The 9228-nt window shown below is 40.1% G+C and overlaps 1 protein-coding gene across 5 annotated transcripts in view; it reads right to left on the bottom strand.

Annotated features, from left to right (window-relative positions):
• LOC106884461 (islet cell autoantigen 1) overlaps nt 1–9228 on the bottom strand; it is a 65680-nt gene that overhangs the window by 55474 nt on the left and 978 nt on the right. The window lies entirely within an intron of this gene.

The raw sequence follows: 9228 nt of genomic DNA on the forward strand, positions 1-9228 counted from the left end.
TATATATATATATATATATATATATATATATATATATATATGTATGGGTTATGTATATATGAGCCTGGTGTAGCCATATGGTTTCACCAGTCCTCAGTCAAATCGTCTAACCCATGCTAGCATGGAAAGCGGACGTTAAACGATGACGATGATGATGTATGAGCTATGCAAGGAAGATAAGACAACCACCGACCCAATGACAGGACCACCAACGAGACCGGCCTGCAGAGCCAATGTTGCCAACAACTACCGGATCTCTTACTTCCATGATCATACACCCTCTGATCAAAATGTCTCCAGATGTGACAGCAAGGAGGACTTCCTCAGCAGAATCACTGAGTGCAACCATGCCTACGACCTGACAGGATGCATAAGAGGCAGTATGGACGTGGTGTTCCTACACCCATCCACTGATGTTGATTTTGCTGTGGAGAAATGGGTGGAGGTGATCAGCAAGAGCAACGTGGAGTTTCATGGTGCTGACACAGAAGAACTGGGCTTCCTCCTGAGATTGACGTGCGACAATGATTACTTAGATAAACATGACCAAGAAGACCCCTAATAAGAGATGGAACAGGTGGACCAGAGCTATATGGAACCCGTAAATGATGATCAGGTTAAAAAGATGGTCACACACGTGGTGGGCGTGAGTACCAAGACCGCACTCAAGGGCCACATATTGAAGTTTGATAGCCAGAAATATGCCCGAGAGGAAGGTGCATCCATCACTGTCAGTAATGCTGGTGATGTGGCTAACCTATTTCTGGTATGATGGGATAGGAGACTTAAAGAGAAATTAGGAGACCCCCACTATGAGGATGATATCAACATAGTAGCCAAGGCACCCCTAGAAGGCAATGTTAATGATCTAGAAGCTAACACTATGGAGAGCATCCAGCAAATAGCTAACTCCATCCACCAGAGTATAGAAGCGAGAGACTATCCCAGCACACACCAAAACTAAAGATTAGAAACTAAGAACAGTAAGGTCTAGATTCTTCACTCCCATTATGCCAAACCCATGGCTTTTAAATACTTTGTCCACAAGAACACAGCTATTGCGGACAATGCCAAGTTCAATATTCTTATAGCTGACTTGGTGAGAGTGATGAGGAATGTGTCTCACATGTGCAACCCTATAGAATTGGAAAGACATATACAACATTTCATCCACCACATGCAGTTCTCTGGCTACAACTAAAGGGACAGGATTCGGGTATACAAAGAGCCAGAACGAAGTACAAAGCCATCATAGAGAGTGATGCTAAGGGGATCTGCTCGCTATACAGGAGTACATCCTAGAACAGCACAAAAAGGACCAGAAATAAGATAGATAAAGCCAACTTACGGTATGACAACAAAAAATACCAGAGCATCATGTTCGATGATGCTACCCCTGGCAGCAAACTAGCATACCTTTTTATAAAAACATTAAGTAAGGCTAATCTACAGATTAAAGTAGTAGAAAAGCCTGGTGCCCCTATAAAATTCCTGATCTGTAGGACCTATCCCTTCAATGAGCCCCCATGTACAGAGGACAATTGCATTATATGTAGGATGAACCCATGGGTTAACTGCAAGGTTAGGAATATAGTGTATAGTTTAAGATGTACTGAGGGACAGTGCATAAACATGACAACTAGTTGCATTGGAGAGGCTGCATGTAGCATAGGGGAGCGTACAGGTGAACACTGGCAAGAGCTCAAAGAAGAGAAAGGCTCACCAGTGCTCTACCAATATAGTCAAGCAGAACATAGAGGCTTGGTTAATAGCATAGCGGTTAAGGTATTATTGACGCATAGAACTGACAGATCACGTAGATCGCAGAGACTATACACACAGCAATAGACAGATCAAGACTCAATAGAAAACATGAATGGAACAATAACACCTACCACCACACCACACAACATGACAACTAAAGACAGAAGGGAGAAAAGAGAGGGAAAAATAAATAAAATAAAACAGATACAAACAGGGTAATACACACACAATAGACATATATGTACACACCTGTGATAAATATAAGAAATAGAGATCAATACAAAATAAATAAATAAAAAATCTATATAAAGGGCACGAATACAAACAACACAAGAAGTGAACCCATGTACACACACACACAATAACTTTACAGACAGCCACAACAATATTAAGAATATGAATGACAACAGCAACAGCAGTGACAACGATGGCAATAACAACCAGCACGGTGGCAGCAGTGCAGGCAAGCACACAAACACAGAGAGATACAGGAACTGTATCAAATTTCGGGTCCTAAGACAGCAGCAGCAACAATGGAGGGAGGGGATAAGGTTGAGGGGAAGGTTGTAGAGCTATTAAGAACAATGACACACACACACACACACACACACACATAAACACAGATGCAAACGCATGCGCATATAAGGATACACATAGAAGAACAATGGAATAAGTGGAGCAAGAGCACACACAAAGATGGAAAGTGTCACTGAAGAGGTCACAGATGTGTGAGAAAACATTTCCGGACAATGAACATCAGTTAGAATAAGAAGAGTAATAAACGAGTGAAGAACGAACATACAGTGTGCATGTTTATTTGGCAAAAAAAAAAAGAAATGACTATCAATATATATATCTATGACTTCTCTCTTAAGTCTCCCTTTGATAGTGGTCATCCAGGTGAGTTTTTCTTCTACATTACATCCAAACGTGATTGACAACAGGGTTGCCTGACTGACTCCCATGCCAGTGGCACATAAAAAGCACCCACTACACTCTCAGAGTGGTTGGCATTAGGAAGGGCATCCAGCTGTAGAAACTTTGCCAGATGAGATTAGAGCCTGGTGCAGCCTTCTGGCTTGCCAGCCCTCAGTCAAACTGTTCAACCCATGCCAGCATGGAAAACAGACGTTAAACGATGATGATGATGATGATGATGATAAATATATATATATATATATATATATATAGTTCTAAATACAAATGGCTGTGTTGCTAAGAAGCTTGCTTCCCAATCATGAGACCACAAGTTCAGTCCCATTGTACAGCAACTTGGGGAAGTGTTTTCTATAGCCTCAGGCTACCCAAAGTATTGTGAGTAAATTTAGTGGATGGAAACTAAAAGAAGCTCATCATGTATATGTGTGTGTGAGTGTGTGTGCCTGTCTTGACATCATGCGATGGTTGTAAGCAAGCATCCTGGTCATACAAGCAGTGTTGTTCATTTCCATTCCTTCACGAAAGATATGTCTAGTCATGGGGAAATATTAGCTTGCTTGGAAGCAGGTGACGATTGGTGACAGGGAAGACATCCAGCTGCAGAAAAACTGACTCAACAAATTCCATCTGACTGACCCATGCAAGTATGGAGAAGTGGACATTTAATGATGATGATGATAATACCCCCCCCCCACACACACACACACATGTATATAAGGAGTGTGTGTATGTGTGTTTCAAACTGCATCATCATCAATTAACAACCATTCAACCCATGCTGGCATGCGTTGAATGGTTTGAATCCAAAGGTTCAGAGGACTGAGACATGCTCCAATGTCTGTTTGGCCTGGTTTCTTCAACTGGATGCTCTTCCTAATAGCCACCACTTCACAGAGTGTACTAGGTGCTTCCTTTTGTGGCACCAGCACGAGTGAAGTCACCCATGTAGCTCACAAGACTAAGATCTCCATCAGACAAGTGTGATTACAGGGGAGAGAGAGAAAGAGAGAGAGGCAACTTTATGTGAGGTAATGAGAGGTTAAAGTATGATGGAAGGGTCTGGAACAGGTTTCTTGCTATAAAGGAGCTACAGGGCTGATCATATTATAGAATAGTGGATGAGAGCAATCGGTGGGAAGCTGGAAAGGGGAGATAAAGATAGTGGGGACATTATGTCAGGGTGAGCCCTTAAGGAGAAAAGAAGAGGAAAAGTGGTGGGATAGAAGTAGCAAGGGTGAATGGAGAGAGTGAGAGATGGGTTAGGGTTAGAGGAACAAATACACTGAATGATGAACAAGAATTGAGGCAGAGAGGGTGGGGTGGGGTGGATCAATAATAAATGAATTGGATGTAAGATAAGGAAGTGTAAAAGATGACTAAAAATGATGACAAAGAAAATCAAGAGTAGATGACAGCTAAAGATTGGAAATTGATAGTATAGGAATGAGTGAAGTGAATGGTAGAGGATGATCAATGATACATATGTCTGACTGGCAGTAGGATGGTACAGAAGACAGGACAAGGATGAAAGGTGGATGACACGCGAGTGGGTAGGCTGCAAGAATGTGGGTGGAGAGAAAGATGTGTATGGAAAGAGTGAGAGATGGTTGGTGATGTAAGCAAAATAGCAGGGAATGGTTAAATGGGGAGGAAAGAGAGACCATTCAGGCTATCCTAACATACAAACCATGTCAAATAACATCAAGCTACATCACAGACAACCCCTCTAAGGGGGGAGGCATAGTAACTCCAAATATGAATTGAAAGGTTGAAAGAAGCCAGCCTCTTTAGTCCTGCCGCACACAACACTGTCCAGTACCTGTGGTATCATAAAATGTACCCAGTCCACAGTGTAAAGGAGTTGACGAGGAGAGGGATACATGGTCCCTTTTGTGGCTGGTTAACTCTTTTACTCTCTTTGATGACTAACAACCACAAAGAATGGTGAAACATTTTGGGACTAGTTTAACCCACGACAGTAACAACAAGAATGGAAACGATCATGGCATGGTGTGTACGGCATGGAACTTGCTATCACTGAAGCTGAAAAGAAAGAGGCATAAAAGTAGACTTATGAGAGGTTGTTGAATAAGAAAAATATCTTTCACAAGTAGACACAAAGCCATGTAGGTTGACATCCAAACAAAATTAAGAATAAGATGGCCAAGAAAGCAGCTAGTCGATGAGATGGTCAAAATGTCTGTAGGATAAAATATCTCGCTCATCAAGTGATAGAAGGATGAAGGAGAGACATACTAGAGGAAGGCAATTGCAGAGGCATCAGATTGTTGGGCCAAGTTTTATGAAAGTTACAGAAAGACTTGTTGCATAATGAATGAGGAAGAGAATTAGCCTCAAAGCCAAATTTAGAAAAAATATCCCAGATATAGAATCAAAATCTGGAAACAGGTGGCCTCACAATAAGCATAAGACAAAAGTTTTAGTCAGGAAAGACAGGGATGTGGCTGAGCTTGAATTGCTGAAAAGAAGGGGATACATTTGGTGCATTCAGTGTAAACTATGGACACTCACAAGATATGTAGTACGGAGGTTTGATATTAAGAGAGGTAGCCTTACAACTTTTCTGCAACTTCTGAATTCTCTTTCACTCTCTCTCTCTCTCTCTCTCTCTCTCTCTAACTTGCTTGTAAGAATAAATATACCCTCACGCCATCACTTGGGTGTCTCTACAGTTGTACATCTATATATACTCTCACACTGACTGGATATCTCCTTAAACACCACCACCTGATCCTTGGGTATATTTCGTGACATTCACTTTGGACCCTCACTCTCTATTCCACACAAACCTCATTTTTTTCTGAAAATATTCAAACAGACCAGTCTGGAAAAGAAGAATTTAGAAGCTTAAGGATCCTTTGAATAGTCAGAGATTTGGAGACATCCTAATTGAAGCACAGGAGGGGGAGGAGTTACAGACATGTAACAGAGGAAAACTGGAAGTTCCTTACTGAGTGCTATAGACCAGACTTAGGGTGATATGGTGGAGGGCTGTTAGAGAGAAGAAACAGGCCTGGAAGAATGGTAGTAGCAGAGAATTATATCAGGTTGCCAGAAGGGAAGCTGGATGCCCTTCCCTAAAGCCAACCACTCCAAGAGTGTAGAGAGTACCTTTTACACGTCATCAGCATGGGAACTTTTTACACGTCATCAGCATGGGAACTTTTTACACGTCACCAGCAATTCAGGTGTGCAAGCAAGGTCTGGAAACAAAGGGCCTTAGAGTTAATTTAGCAAAGACCAAAGTTCTTGTAAGTAGGAAAACAGACAAATCACTGATCCCTTCTGGGAGATGGCCCTGCTCGATATGTAGAAAAGGTGTTCATAGAAATTCCATGCAGTGGTATCACAGGAAGGTTAAAAGAGAAAGTAATCTCTGTGAGTAGCAAATGTGCACACTAAGAATGTACAGAAGAAAAGAATCTTTTGAATGTGCAAGGGGATCCTTAGAAGTAGTAAACAGTTTCTGTTACTAAGGTGACCAAGTTAGCAGTGAAGGAGGATGTTCTGAAAGTGTAGTGTCCAGAATAGTAACAGGCTGGGCAAAGTTGAGAGAGCTATTACCTTTGTTAGCAACAAAGGGACTCTCCCTCTTAGAAAGGCAGATTGTATGATGCCTGTTTAGGAACAGCATGCTACATGGACTGTAACCACTGAGGACAAGCAAAGACTTGAAAGAAATGCCATCAGCAAAATCTCTGCTGGATGGGTAATGTCAGTGTGCATGTATGACAGAGTGTAAGTGATTTAAGAGGAAAACTGTAAGAGGCATCAGATGTAGAGTGCAAGAGAGAAGACTGTAGTGGTATGGTCATGTGATGGACAAGGTCAGCTGCATCAAAAAGTGCCAATCTCTAATTGTGGAGGGAATATGTGGAAAGGGTAGACTCAAGAAGACGTGGGACAAAGTGGTAAGAAAGGACCTTCAGACACTGGGCATCACAGAGGAGATGACAAGGGACCGAGACTCCTGGTGGTTTGCTGTGCTTGAGAAGATATGTCAAGCTAAGTAAAACTGTGGCCATCCAGACATGCCTTCTACATCCTTCTCTCAACTGAGAGATCCTAGTCCTGCAGGCTCATGGGTGTTGGGGTCATGTAAAAGCAACCATGCTGGAGCCACATTAAAAGCACCCAGTCCACACTCCAGAAAAAAAAAGCTGGCTTTCATAAGGGTATCCAGCCATAGGAACCATGTCAAAACAGACAACTGGAGTCCTGTCAAACTGTCCACCTTATGCCAGCAGGGAGAACAGACATTAAATGATGGTAATGGATCTGAGATGTTATTAAGATCAGGGAAACTATCCCCTAACACCACTACAAACCTCAGCATCATTTTACATCCCTTTTCCATGCTAGCATGGGTTCTCCTTACTAATCAGTCTATCGACAAAGAATCAATAAGATTTTCTAAAATACATGCAGTGATTCTTTCAGCACCATTGCTCTTCTCTGTTTCTCATGCCGTATATACATGTTGTGTTAAATAGAAAGACACTGGAATGTGTACAATATGTCTACAATGTAAAAATCATTAACATTGGATTATTCATGTATATCTGTTCTCTGCCGCTCACCACCTGGAACAAGTTACAAATTTATCTCACTTCAAAATGACAATCAATAAAGCTTTATGAATTAATGTCAACCTCCTGCTCTCACCTCAGAGACCCATATTGTGTCTCTTTAGATTCATCACAAACGTGGCTCTCACTCATACAAGTTCAAAGATTTTTTTACTTCGGAAGCTACGAAATCAAAATATTAAAATTTCAGCAACAAATAACATTTCAACAATTTGAGTTTTGATGTGTTAATATTTGAAAACATTTTACTGAGTTTTAATTAATGAGGAACTCCATCTGAAACACACATTCACACAATAACATTGGAAATAAGAGTTGATTGATGATTTTGGAACTAAACAATAAAATCTCTTGGGGACTGTTTGTCTTTTTTTTTTTTTGTTGAGAAATAGCTAGGCACAGGTAAAACTGCAATAGTCTGAATATAATATGGACTTCAAACAACTGTCTCTCTCAGTTGAACATTTATTGACTTAGCATAAACACACATGTCAGTTGTTTTATGATTTATTTCTTGGGATAGTTACTAACACACACACACACACACACATAATTATTGATTGACCGTTTCACATTTGACATCGTCATTACTCACAACACGATTACCAATAAACTGTACTCCAAATACGAAGTCCTGTCACCCTTCCACACACACACACACACTAGCAGGATATAGTTTATATCAACAGGTATAAACTATCGATTTCTAACAAAGGTAGGTAGTAGGCCGCAGAACATTATTGGAGATAGGAAATGTGACTGTGTGATGCTGATGCCTTTCTTAATCACATAAAAATAAACTAATAACATAAAAAGCAGTCTAATTCTATCGGCAACACACATACATACGTGTGTGTGTGTGTGTGTGTGTGTGTGTGTGTGTGTGTGTGTGTGCATACTCACACACGCACACCTGTCTGATCTTTTCCAATGACCAGCTGACACAAGCTGTCAATCCAAATGCTGACGTCACCAGCAGTATCGTATATAACCCACTGAAACAAGTGGCAATAATAATAATAATAATAATGATTTCAAAGGCTGCTGAAAACTTGTGAATACCTAAGGTTACAGGTAGGAACCCGCAACCCACATAAATAGGTAATTGTAAAAATTTATCCATAAATCCTACCAGGAATAAAACCGAACCTGAGCCAAACCATAATAATAATAATAATAATAATTTCAAACCGACACAAGATCACAGATTAAGCGGTTACATCAGTTCCAATACTTGACTGGTACTTTTATTTTATTTTACCAACCCCCAGAAGGATGGAAAGTAAAGTCGACTTCGGAAGGATTCGAACTCAAGACGTAATGGGTAGCAACTAAAACCCAAAAGCATTCTGTACACCGATCTGGTGTTGTGATAAGGATTATTATTACTTTAATAAAGGCGAAACGAGAGGTAGTGGCATTCATGTTTCTCACTGCTATTCGCTCTACGTGTCCTTGCAAGGATGCAGGGAGAGGTGGTCACTTTGGGACGGCTTCAGTTTTTGAACAAAGTATACTCATATGTACGACACTCAAGGTGAATAAGTGATGTTCATGCTTTGCTCAACACCATTTGTAAGTGAAATGATTGCAAATTAAATCAGAAAGCACAGGAAGACACAAATATAGTTATATGTACAGACGTATTGTAGATTTATACACACTATATGTATATATACACACACACATTGTATATTTATATACATACACACGTATTATACATTGTATATTTATATTTATATACACACACACTGCATATTCATAAATACACTTTCTATATTTATTTTTACAAATACAGTTTTTATTTAATAATATATACATTACGTGTGTATATATATATACACACACACACACACACATTTATATATTGCATATATATATTACTTTGCGTATATATATATATATATATATATAT

The sequence above is a fragment of the Octopus bimaculoides genome, chromosome 3 (assembly GCF_001194135.2).
Source record: "Octopus bimaculoides isolate UCB-OBI-ISO-001 chromosome 3, ASM119413v2, whole genome shotgun sequence".
NCBI lineage: Eukaryota > Metazoa > Mollusca > Cephalopoda > Octopoda > Octopodidae > Octopus > Octopus bimaculoides.